We start from the raw sequence: 12901 nt of genomic DNA on the forward strand, positions 1-12901 counted from the left end.
ACAAAGAAATTTTGGGAAGCTGAGGTGGGTGGATCAGGAGGTCAGGAGATCAAGACCATTGTGGCTAACATGGTGAAACCCCATCTCCACTAAAAATACAAAAAATTAGCCAGGCATGGTGGCAGGTGCCTATAGTCGCAGCTACTCAGGAGGCTGAAGCAAGAGAATCACTTGAACCCAGTGAGAGGTGAAGCCAGCTGGGTTTCTGGGTCAGGTGGGGACTTGGAGAACTTTTCTGTCTAGCTAAAGGATTGTAAACACACCAATCAGCGCTCTGTGTCTAGCTAAAGGTTTGTAAATGCACCAATCAGCACTCTGTAAAAACACACCAATCAGCTCTGTGTCTAGCCAAAGGTTTGTAAACGCACCAATCAGCATGCTGTAAAAATGCACCAATCAGCGCTCTGTGTCTAGCTAAAGGTTTGTAAACACACCAATCAGCACTCTGTAAAAATGGACCAACTAGCACTCTGTAAAATGGACCAATCAGTGCTCTGTAAAATGGACCAATCAGCAGGACATGGGTGGGGCCAAGTAAGGGAATAAAAGCTGGCCACCTGAGCTCCCAGCGGTAAATTGCTTGGGTTTCTCTCCATGCTGTGGAAGAGTTGTTCTTTTGGTCTTTGCAATAAATCTTGCTGCTGCTGAGTCTTTGGATCCACACTACCTTTAAGAGCTGCAACACTCACTGTGAAGGTTCATAGCTTTGCTCCTGAAGGCAGCGGGACCATGAACCCACCGGAAGGAACAAACGACTCCGGACACTCCACCTTTAAGAGCTTAACACTCACTGCAAAGGTCTGCAGCTTTACTTCTGAAGTCAGCAAGACCACGAGCCCACCAGAAGGAAGAAACTCCAGACACATCTGAACATCTGAAGGAGCAAACTCCAGACACACCATCCTTAAGAATTGTAACACTCACCGCACGGGTCCGTGGCTTCATTCTTGAAGTCAGCGAGACCAAAAACCCACCGGAAGAAACCAATTCCAGATACCGGGAGGCAGAGGTTGCAGTGAGCTGAGATTGTGCCACTGCACTCCATCCAGGCGACAGAGCGAAACTCCATCTCTAAAAAACAAAATCAAACAAACAAAAAAACAAAGAAATTAGCCAAGTATGGTGGCGGGTGCCTGTAATCCCAGCTACTCTGGAGGCTGAGGCAGGAAAATCACTTGAACCCAGGCGGCAGAGGCTGCAGTGAGCAGAGATTGAGCCACTGAACTCTAGCCTGGGCAACAGAGTGTGACTCTGTCTTTAAAAAAAAAAAAAATCATATTTTACATGCCCAATATGTCAGTTTATTGTATGTCAGTTTTACCTCCGTGAAGCTGTAAAGTCACTATTGTGGAATCCAAGTGTGTAAAAGCTAAAAGCTAAGAATGGAGCAGCTCTGGGTGGTGGGGTGAGGGCTGGAGTACCAGTCCCCATCTGCCCCTGAGGATTATCCACTTCACGCCTGGCCTCCACCTGGCACATTTTGAAAAACCGCAGATGCCTTTGACAGAGCCTTGCTTAAAGTCCTGCAGACTGAGTTGAGCAGAACCAGGAGCAGAAGCTGGGGTTCCTGCCTGTGTGGCCGGAACGCTGCAACAGGCACTGGTGATGGAGGCCATGTTCATCAAGGGCCTGAAGGATGGCCCAACAGCACAGCTGCTAACCAGCCCTGAAGTTCTACTCTGTGCTAAGCCCTAGTTCTTGGGGAAGCACAGGGGTAAGGAGGCCCCAGTTGCTTGTCCTCAGGGAGCTCTCCATCTACTTGGGAACAAGAAAGAACTGGAATTCAGGAAGCACCAGAAACAGAAAATGACACAGATGACTTGAGTGTCATCTGGGTGTCACACTTGAGTGTCCTGGGCTGGAGAGCTGTTGACCACACCCAGAGAGGGCAGCACATGTGGCATGAACTTTTTCTCCAGCAGCCCAGGAAGAAGGTACAAGGAACAACACTGTGGCAGGGGTAGCAAGGGGTATGCCAGAGCCACACTATGTAAATGCCCTCGAGGGAATGTCCCTTATTCCACAGTAGGGACGCTGATACCCAGCGAGGAGAAGGGACAAAACCAGAACAAGAGCCTGCGCCTCCTGACTCCAGTTCCAGTCACTCGCCAAAGCTGCCCCTTGGGAGGGTTTGGCATTTGTGCATCGCAGTGCTGGAGTCTGGTGTTCCCCTTGGTAGGACATGCTACAGGGACTGCGTCCTGGACCATGAGGCCGGGGCAGGGCCATGACACAGGCTGAGGGGGAGGCGTGCAACCTGCCCATCCAGGCCTCTCCCCAGCTGTTGCTGGCTCAGGTGCTGACAGACTTCCTCCCTTCTGAGCCCTCTGGAATGCTTGGAGCTCAGTGGTGGGAATCCAGAACTTCTCTTCCCTTGGAGGGCTCTTGCATGGAGACAAAGTCCTAGATAAGGACCTAGAGCTTTGCCCTTTCCTCCTGCCTGCCCTCCTCCTTTCCTGGGGACTTTATGAACACCAGGGACGGAAGTAGTCACTCTTGGGCGGGGACACTTGGCCGCCCTAATCAGCCTGCCTACTTCCTGCCCTGGCTCCTGCTCTGAGATTAAGAAAAACAACAATCTCTTAAATATAGACAACTTCTTTGCCATGCATGGGGGATGCTCACATGCATGCCCTTATTAAAAATGTTTTTACCCAATCCTCACAATTTGGGTGACAAATTATGATCTCCATTTTACAGATAAGGAAACTGAGGCTGAGCAAGATGAAAGATTTACCCTGGCCTTAGAATTAGTAAGTGTTCAGAGTTTGTTTGTGAACCCAAGTCTTTGTTTTTGTTTTGTTTTGCTTTGTTTTGAGACGGAATCTCACTCTTATTGCTTAGGTTGTAGTTCAATGGCAATGGTGTGATCTTGGCTCACTGCAACCTCTGCCTCCCGAGTTCAAGCGATTCTCCTGCCTCAGCCTCCTGAGTAGCTGCGATTACAGGCACCCACCACCGCGCCTGCCACCGCACCTGACTAATTTTGGTATTTTTAGTAGAGACGAGGTTTCACCATGTTGGCCAGGCTGGTCTCAAACTCCTGACCTCAGGTGATCCATTTGCCTCAACCTCTTGATGTGCTGGAATTACAGGCGTGAGCCACCGCATCTGCCCAAATCTTTGGTTTTGTGCTTTTTTATTCTTTATTTTTTAAAGGTCCTCTCCCATCTCCAAGACATAGTCTTGCTCTGTCTCCCAGGCTGGCGTGCAGCCGATCACGGCTCACTGCAACCTCAATCTCCTGGACTCAAGCCATCCTCCCACCTCAGCCTCCTAAAATGCTGGGATTACAGGTGCACGCCACCATGCCTGGCCCCTCAAGTCTTCGGACTCCTAGCTTTTCCCTCCCTACTCCCATCCTTGAGCTCCTGTGAATGCCTAGAGGGAGTGTTATGTGATCGAAAACACAGATGAGTGCTGAGATGTTCAAGCTGAATTTGAGTCCCAGTTACAGGGCTTACTTTTGCTGGACTAGTTACTCCACCCCACTGGGCTTCAGTTTCCTTATCTGTAAAAGGGGATAATTATAGTAACCACCCATCATGGTTGATGTGAGAATGACACAAAGCAGCCACAGGTGAAGTACTTGGCACACAATAAACAGAAAGCACTTAGTGAACCACAGCTGCTGTTTAATCACGGGTCCTGCTGGTGAGGCCACGTCTGTCCCGCAGCTCTCTGCACATACCCTGTCTTGCCGCTGAGCCTCTGTTGCCCCCAGTGCCTTGCTCCGTGTCCTTGCTGGCTGCTGGGAGGATCAGATGAGATGGTGAAGGGCAAAGGGCATGAAGTATGCAGCTTTTTCTCTGCTGGGGTATGAATGACCACGCAAGACCCAGTGTGTCGGAAGTGAGGCTGCTCTAAAATTTCATCATCTCCTCTGGGCAGAACCAAGAAAACCCCAAAGCATCCTCAGATATATTAATACAACCTTCTGCATTCAAAAAGGAGGACACAGCGGCCCAGAGAGGAGCAGGGACTTCTTCAAGGTCACACAGTAAGGCTGGGTGGAAGCTGGCCCAGAGCTCCTCCCACGTGGCCACTTGATTCCTCTGTCTTCCTTCCCCGAAGGGACTGACCCAGAGAGACCTGGAAATTGTTGCCCAATGTTTAAGGGCAATTACAGGATGGAAAAGCCACGTTTTAGCAGGAGTGGCCAGTGGAAGGATGAGTACCATGGTCAGGAGTCCATAGAACAATGTGGTTTTCCTGTACCCAGCATCACCGGTGGCCATGGGACAGTAGTGTGTACTCACTATGTTGCCCAGGCTTGTAGTATAAAGGACCAAGGCCGAGCATGGTGGCTCACACCTGTAATCCCAGCACTTTGGAAGGCCAAGGTGGGCAGACCACCTGAGTTCAGGAGTTCGAGACCAGCCTGGCCAACATAGTGGAACCCTGTCTCTACTAAAAATACAAAAATTAGGCCGGGCGCGGTGGCTCATGCCTGTAATCCCAGCACTTTGGGAGGCCGAGGCGGGCGGATCACGAGGTCAGGAGATTGAGACCATCCTGGCTTACACAGTGAAACCCCGTCTCTACTAAAAATACGAAAAATTAGCCGGGTGTGGCGGCGGGTGCCTGTAGTCCCAGCTACTCGGGAGGCTGAGGCAGGAGAATGGTGTGAACCCGGGAGGCAGAGCTTGCAGTGAGCCGAGATTGCACCACTGCACTCCAGCCTGGGTGACAGAGTGAGATTCCAAGTCAAAAAAAAAAAAACAACAAAAAAAAGGACCAAGGCCAAGCGTGGTGGCTTACGCCTATAACGCCAGCACTTTGGGAGACTGAGGCAGGAGGATTGCTTGAGCCCAAGAGTTCGAGACCAGCCTGGGCAACATGGTGAAACCCCATCTCTATTAAAAATACAAAAAAAATTAGTCGGATATGGTGGTGTGAGCCTGTAGTCCCAACTACTTGAGACGCTGAAGTGAGAGAATCATCTGAGCCTGGGAGTTTGAGGCTGAAAGTGAGCCATGATAGCTCCACTGCACTCCAGCCTGGGTGACAAAGTGACACCCCTACTCAAAAAAAAAAAAAAAAAGAAAAAAAATAGGACCAAAGACTGAGAAGGTGAGAAGGGTCCACCCTTCCTCCCCTAGAGCCTGGGCCCAGCTCCCACCACTGCCGATAAAAGGAGCATAGTCAGACAAGGCAGATCTGGAGGATAAGATGAGGAAGATAAAAATCATTCTTTGAATGGTATGACTCAGAAAACCCAGGTCACACTGGCTTCACCATACGGGGAATTAACTGGATTCGAGGTGAGTCCTCAGGTGAGGGCTTCCTCCAGCAGCTCGAGTGGCGTCACTACAGTGTGGCTTAAAATCAGTCCATGCGTTCTTTGGCACTTCCTTTAAAAGGAATCCTGGCCGGGCGCGGTGGCTCACGCCTGTAATTCTAGCACTTTGGGAGGCCGAGGCGGGCGGATCACGAGGTCAGGAGATCGAGACCATCCTGGCTAACACGGTGAAACCCCATCTCTACTAAAAATAAAAAAAAAAATAGCCGGGCGTGGTGGCGGGCGCCTGTAGTCCCAGCTACTCGGGAGGCTGAGGCAGGAGAATGGCGTGAGCCCGGGAGGCGGAGCTTGTGGTGAGCCGAGACTGCGCCACTGCACTCCAGCCTGGGCGAGAGTGTGAGACTCCGTCTCAAAAAAAAAAAAAAGGAATCCTAGTTATGCTTCCCTTGGCTGTGGGCTGGACATAGTGACTTGCTTCTAATGAATAGAAAAAAAGCAAAGATGATAGTGTGCAGGTTGTACAAGGCACTGTGGCTTCCTTCTCTCTCTTTCTCTCTATCACACACACACACATCATCATCATCATCGTCATCATCCTCATCACTCTGGGGAAAGCTAGCTGCTACGGAGAGCCCACTTGGTGAGGCACTGAGACCTCCTGCCAGTTGCCACATGAGTGCACCATCTTGGAGGTGGATCCTCCAGCCCCATCTTGGAAGTGGATGACTGCATCTCTAGCCAACATCTTAACTATGAACGCATTAGACACTCTGAGCCAGAACCACTAATTGAGATCTCGTCCAATTTCCAATCCTCAACTCTGGCAACTCTGGGAGATAATAAATCATTTTTGTTATTGTTATTATTATTTTTTTTCAAGACAGAGTCTTGCTCTGTCGCCCAGGCTGGAGTGCAGTGGCCCCATCTTGGCTCCTTGTAACCTCTGCCTCTCGGGTTCAAGCAATTCTCCTGCCTCAGCCTCCCGAGTAGCTGGAATTACAGGAGCCTGCCACCACGCTCAGCTAATTTTTGTATTCTTAGTAGAGACGGGGTTTCACCATGTTGGCCAGGCTGGTCTTGAACTCTTAACCTTGTGATCCACCTGCCTCGGCCTCCCAAAGTGCTGAGATTACAGGCATGAGCCACTGTGCCTGGCCCAATAAATGTTTTAAGCTGCTAAATTGGGGGTGATTTGTTACACAGCAATAAGTAACTAATAACACCACAGACTAGGTTCTATTTCTTCTTTCATTGTTTTCTTTTTTTCTTATTTTGGAGACAGGCTCTCCTTCTGTTGCCCAGGCTGGAGTGCAGTGGTGCAATCACGGCTCATTGCAGCCTCTATTCAAGCGATTCTCCTGGGCTAAAGTGATCCACCCACCTCAGCCTCCCAAGTAACTGGGACCATAGGTGTGTGCCAACACATCTGGCTAATAAAAAAGATTTTTTTTTTTTTTTAGCAGAGAAGAGGTCTCACAATGTTGCCCAGGCTTGTCTTGAACACATAAGCTCAAACGATCCACCCACCTTGGCCTCCCAAAGTGCTGGGATTGCAGATGTGAACCACTGTGCCTGGCCTAGGTTCTGTTTCTTCATGAAGTCTCTGGGCTCTGCCTTCCTCTGCATGTTGACTTCATTCTGAAAAGGACGTTTTGGGAGTAAGAGCTACTGCATCTCTAGCTCTCACATCCCCTCAACACACCGTCCAGGGAAAGAGAGTATCTCTTCCAGTCCTGTAGAAATGAAAAGCAGCTTCTCTCCCTCAGAAAGCTCCACTGACTTCTCTTGGCAAATCCTTGGCTCTGAGTGAGGTAGTGTTCATTTCTGTGACTAGAGAGATTGGATGCATATGGCTTCTCCTCCAGGGTCATCACAGCCCACCCTGGAAGAGTGCTACCAACCCCACCCACTAGCACAGAATTCCAGTGGAGCCCAATATGGCTCTGATGGTGGGCGAGACGGGGAACACATGCTGGGAAGCCAGGTAATAGCCACAACATCAGGGTAGTATGTGGAAGGCTCAGAACAGAAAATTCCCCACAGGCCCCAGAACGTCCTCTAGAGCAGCAGTCCCCAACCTTTTTGACACCAGGGACCAGTTTTGTGAAAGCCAGTTTTTCCACAGGCAGCGGGAGCATGGTTTCTGGATGAAACCTTCCCACCTCAGATCATCAGTCATTAGATTCTCATACGGAGCAGAAAACCTAGATCTCTCAAATGCGCAGTTCACAGTAGGGTTCGTGCTTCTATGAGAATCTTTTTTTTGAGTGGAAGTCTAGCTCTGTCACCCAGGCTGGAGTGCAGTGGCTCGATCTCCGCCTCCTGGGCTTAAGCGATTCTTCTGCCTCAGCCTCCTGAGTAGCTGAGACTACAGGCGTGCGCCACCACACCCGGCTCGCAGTGAGCCAAGATTGTGTCACTGCACTCCAGCCTGGACAACAGAGTGAGACTTCATCTCAAAAAAAAAAAAAAAAGGCCGGGCGCGGTGGCTCAGACCTGTAATCCCAGCACTTTGGGAAGCTGAGGAGGGCGGATCATGAGGTCAGGAGTTTGAGACCAGCCTGGTCAACATGGCTTAGAGGTGAAGGGGTGGGTTCTGGAGTCAGACAGACAAGATCTAAATCCTGGTTCTATTGCTCACCAGCTATGTGACTTTTTTTTTTTTTGAGACAGATTGTGCCTCCCAGGCTCGGGAGATCTTCCTGCCTCAGCTCCCAGAGTAGCTGGGACTACAGGTGCATGCCATCATGCCTGGCTAATTTTTTCGTAGAGGTGGGGTTTCTCCATGTTACCAAGGCTGGCCTCAAACTCCTGGGCTCAAGCAATATGCCTGCCTTGGCGTCCTAAAGTGCTAGGATTACAGGTGTGAGCCACCACGCCCAGCCTATGTGACCTTTGTGTGCCTTGGTTCCTTCATCTATAAAATGGGAGAAGAATGCCCAGGAACACAGGTGGAAGAATGAATGAGATGCAGTAAGGGCTCAGTGCTGGAATTACAGGTGGGAGCCACTGCACCCAGCCTGTGTGAAAATTTTAAGAATTAGAATCAGGCCGGGCACCGTGGCTCATGCCTGTAATCCCAGCACTTTGGGAGGCCAAGGCAGGTGGATCGCTTGAGCCCAGGAGTTCAAGACCAGCCTGGGCCACATGACAAAACCCAGTCTCTACAAAAAATTTTTTTTAAATTAGCCAGGCACGGTGGCACACATCTGTAGTCCCAGCTACTTGGGAGGCTAAGGTGGGAGGATTGCCTGAGCCCAGGAAGTCGATGCTGCAGTGAGCTGTGATCATGCCACTGCACTCCAAGCCTGGGCGACAGTATGAGACCCTGTCTAAAAAAAAAAAAAAAAAAAAAAAAACAGAATCACTTTGCTCTAAAACAGAGCTTTCAGATAATAAGAGCAGAGCTATGGCAGCCAGGCACGGTGGCTCACACCTGTAATCCCAGCACTTTGGGAGGCCGAGGCTGGCGGATCACCTGAGGTCGGGAGTTCGAGACCAGCCTGACCAACATGGAGAAACCCTATCTCTGTTAAAAATACAAAAATTAGCTGGGCATGGTGGCGCATGCCTGTAATCCCAGCTATTTGGGAGGCTAAGGCAGGAGAATCACTTGAACCTGGGAGGCGGAGGTTGTGGTGAGCCAATATCACACCATTGCACTCCAGCCTGGGCAACAAGAGCAAAACTCCGTCTCAAAAAAAAAAAAAAAAAAAAAAAAGAGTAGAGCTATCCATAGCTATTAAAGAAGACAAAAAAATAAGAGGAAAACAATATTTGTTGAGGATTTACTATGTACCAGGCATGGCACTAAGCCTGTTTAGAGGTCCTGTCTCATTTAATCCTCACAGCCTTATGAGGTAAATACTATTATTAACCCCGTTTCACAGGTAATGAAACAGTTGCACAGAACAACTGAGTTTGTTCATTGACTCTCATTCATTCACTCAGTGCCTCATCTGTGCCAGGCCTTGGGGACTCCCCAATACACAAAGTAGACAAAGGCCCAAGTCGCCTGCTGTTGAAGGACTAGAAAGTGGGTTCCCTAGGACCCTTGGGGGAGCGTCTTCAGAGCCCAAGTGCGTGACCACGACGGAATGGGATCCTCACAAAGTAGTGAGTTTCCCGCCACTGAAGGTATGCAGGTGAGAGCTGGGGACTTGCTGGGAAGGAATTCCTGCTTGGGATGGGTTGGGGCCAGTGGACGGCAGGAGCCCTGTAGCTGTTCTTCAAGTTCTGCAATCCTACGGGGAACCTCTGAGCACTGAATCAGAGCCTCCTACTTCCAGGATAAAAGATGGGGAGGAGGAAAAAGGAAAGGGGAAGAAAGAGCATGGAGGAGCCGGAGGGGCAGGACTGACCTCAGGGCATCAGCTCAGCAGCAGGCACCCAGGCCCGGGTGCCACCTAGTGGAAGGATCAGAAAATGAAGAGATGGCCAGAGAGAGCGACAGAGAGGAAGAAATTGAGAGTGACGGATGAGTGTGTCCCCGGGCTAGCTCAGGAGCCCTACCTCAGTGTCCCAGGCCCTTCTGAATAATGACACTGGATATAGTGAAATTTAAGACTTTTTTCCCCTGCATTTTGACCTGTCTAAAGTCAGATACGTCTTACAATGAATGCGGTGGTGGTTTAACAGGTGGTGGTGCATCCTACAATTGCAGGTATCTAAGATTTGATGGAACACTGAAAACTGTCATTGATGGAGCCCTTGTGACGTGCCAGGCATGAGCTAAGCCCTTTACCTGTATGATGTTATTGAATCCATGCCCATTTTACAGAAGAGGAAACAGAGGAGGCTGAGGGAGGTGAAGTCACGTGCCCAGGTCTCACAGTAAGTATGTCTATGGCTGAGAAGCTGGCCGCAGGACACTGCTGACCATTGCTACGCTGCACAGCTCCCGTCTCTGTGTCACCAGTCACCTTGTTTTATCACTGCCTGAGTGTCCCCTGGCTCCCACCCTCGACCCCTGCCCATATACCATGATCTCTGCTGGGACAGGGCCTGTGTTTCATTTGTCTCATTTAATCCTCACAAAAACCCTGTGAAGGTGGGAACCATCACTACCATTTGACCTACAGAGGTTAGAGTTTAAATAAATAGAAGCATCTGTGTGGGCGTGATGGCTCATGCCTGTAATTCCAGCACTTTGGGAGGCCAAGGCGGGTAGATCACCTGAGGTCAGGAGTTTGAGACCAGCCTCGTCAACATGGTGAAACCCCTCTCTACTAAAAAATACAAAAAAAATTAGTTGGGCATGGTGGCACGCTCTTGTAATCCCAGCTACTCGGGAGGCTGAGGCAGGAGAATCGCTTGAACCCGGGAGGCAGAGGTTGCAGTGAGCTGAGATTGCACCATTGCGCTCCAGCCTGGGCTGCAAGAGCAAAACTCCATCTCAAAAAAAAAAAAAAAAAAAAGGTATGCTATAATTCTAGTTCATAATATGCCCAGTGAAAAAAGAATATTAAATATTATGTGTATCTAGTATGATCCTGATATTGGTAGCTATGAATGTACTTATAGAGAAAAAACCTGACTCATTTTATATATTAGAGGAGAGGAGCTCAGGGTGGGTTCGGTGTAGCCAGGTAGGACATCTGACGTAGGACAGGTGTCTTTGATTATTTTAGGATGGTGGGATTGCCAATTATTTTTTCTCTAGATTTTTGTGTTTTCCAAATTCTCTAAAAATGAGCGTGTCTTTTTAAAATTAGAAAATATCATATAAGACCGGGTGCGGTGGCTCACGCCTGTAATTCCAGCACTTTGGGAGGCGAAGGCGGGCAGATCACTTGAGGCCAGGAATACCAGACCAACCTGGCCAACATGGCAAAACCCTGTCTCTACTAAAAACACAAAAATTAGGCTGGGCGCAGTGGCTCATGCCTGTAATCCTAGCACTTTGGGAGGCCGAGGCGGGTGGATCACCTGAGGTCAGGAGTTTGAGACCAGCCTGGTCAACATGGTAAAACCCTGTCCCTACTAAAAAATACAAAAAAAAATTAGCCGGGCATGGTGGCACATGCCTGTAATCCCAGCTACTCGAGAGGCTGAGGCTGGAGAATCAGTTGAACCTGGGAGGTGGAGGTTGCAGTGAGCCAAGATCAGGCCCCTGCACACGCCAGCCCGGGCAACAGAGCGAGACTTTGTCTCAAAGAAAAAAAAAAGGCATCTAAAATTATTTTTACATGACTGGGTAAGAAATTTACAATGGGGAGGGCTGTGGCTGTGTTTTGATGTTGGCATAGGGGTAACTTTTATTTATTTTCCAATTTTCCTGGCCATAGAAAACACTTTTAAAATGTATGCTATAGCCAGGCACGGTGGCTCATGCCTGTAATACCAGCACTTTGGGAGGCCAAGGCGGGTGGATCACCTGAGGTCGGGAGTTCGAGACCAGCCTGACCAACATGGAGAAACGCCGTCTCTACTAAAAATATAAAATTAGCCAGGCGTGGTGGCGCATGGCTGTAATCCCAGCTACTCGGGAGGCTGAAGCAGGAGAATCGCTTGAACCCGGGAGGAGGAGGTTGTGGTGAGCTGAGATCACACCATTGCACTCCAGCCTGGGTGACAAGAGTGAAACTCTGTCTCAAAAAAAAAAAAAAGAAAAGAAAAGATCATATTAAATGCATTTATAAGTCCAGCAAAGATTTGGACAAGAAAGGACATTCCTGGCTAGGTGCAGTGGCCCACCCTGTGATCCTAGCACTTTGGGAGGCCAAGGTGGGAGGATTGCTTGAGCTTAGGAGTTTGAGACCAGCTTGGGCAATGTGGCCAAACCCTTCTACCAAAAATACAAAAATTAGCTGGGCCTGGTGGCATCTGCCTATAGTCCCAGCTACTCAGGAGGCTGAGGTGGGAGGATGACTTGAGCCCAGGAGGCGGAGGGTGCAGTGAGCTGAGATCATGCCATTGCACCCCAGCCTGGGCGACAGAGTGAGACTCTGCCCCCACTGCCCACCCCCACCCCCGCAAAAAAGGACATTCTAGGCAGAAACAGCAAGAAGCAAGAAAAGCAAAAGAAAGAAAGTGGGAAATCCCAGGGTATGAGCCTGAACCAGCCCTGAGCACCTGGCGGATGCTTGGCAAATCCCTACTGCCTGGGTGGGTCCGACCGAACTGAGACCACTTAGGCTTTGGCACCTCCCTCTGGTTGGCTGCAGAAGCCAAGCCCCCACGTTTAAAATGCCAGAAGCCCCCGGCCTGGTTGTTCACTGAGGAGGGTCTTGGTGAAGGAACACGCGCTGGACTCCATAAGAACCGTTGTTTCACACCCTTTTCCCACTGGTGGCCTTTCACTCCACGTTACCAGTGTCCACTGGAACCACTTCTCCTACTTCAGACGCCCTGGCTAACCTCACCTGGTCTTTTTTTCCTTCACTACAACAGAAGTTGGGCAATTTTACAAGCACCCTGGCTGAGGCAGTGTGACAGAGTGGGAGAGTGCCGGGGCCACGACTTTGCTATGGTGCGTGGGAGTGTGGGGACCTTGGGCTACTTAGTTCCCGGCTTTAGATTATTATTATTATTATTTTTTGAGATGGAGTCTCGCTCTGTCACCCAGGCTGGAGTGCAATGTTGTGATCTCGGTTCACTGCAACCTCCACCTCCCAGGTTCAAGCGATTCTCCTGCCTCAGCCTCTCGAGTAGCTGGGA

This window comes from Symphalangus syndactylus, chromosome 22 (genome assembly GCF_028878055.3).
Source record: "Symphalangus syndactylus isolate Jambi chromosome 22, NHGRI_mSymSyn1-v2.1_pri, whole genome shotgun sequence".
Taxonomy (NCBI): Eukaryota; Metazoa; Chordata; class Mammalia; order Primates; family Hylobatidae; genus Symphalangus; species Symphalangus syndactylus.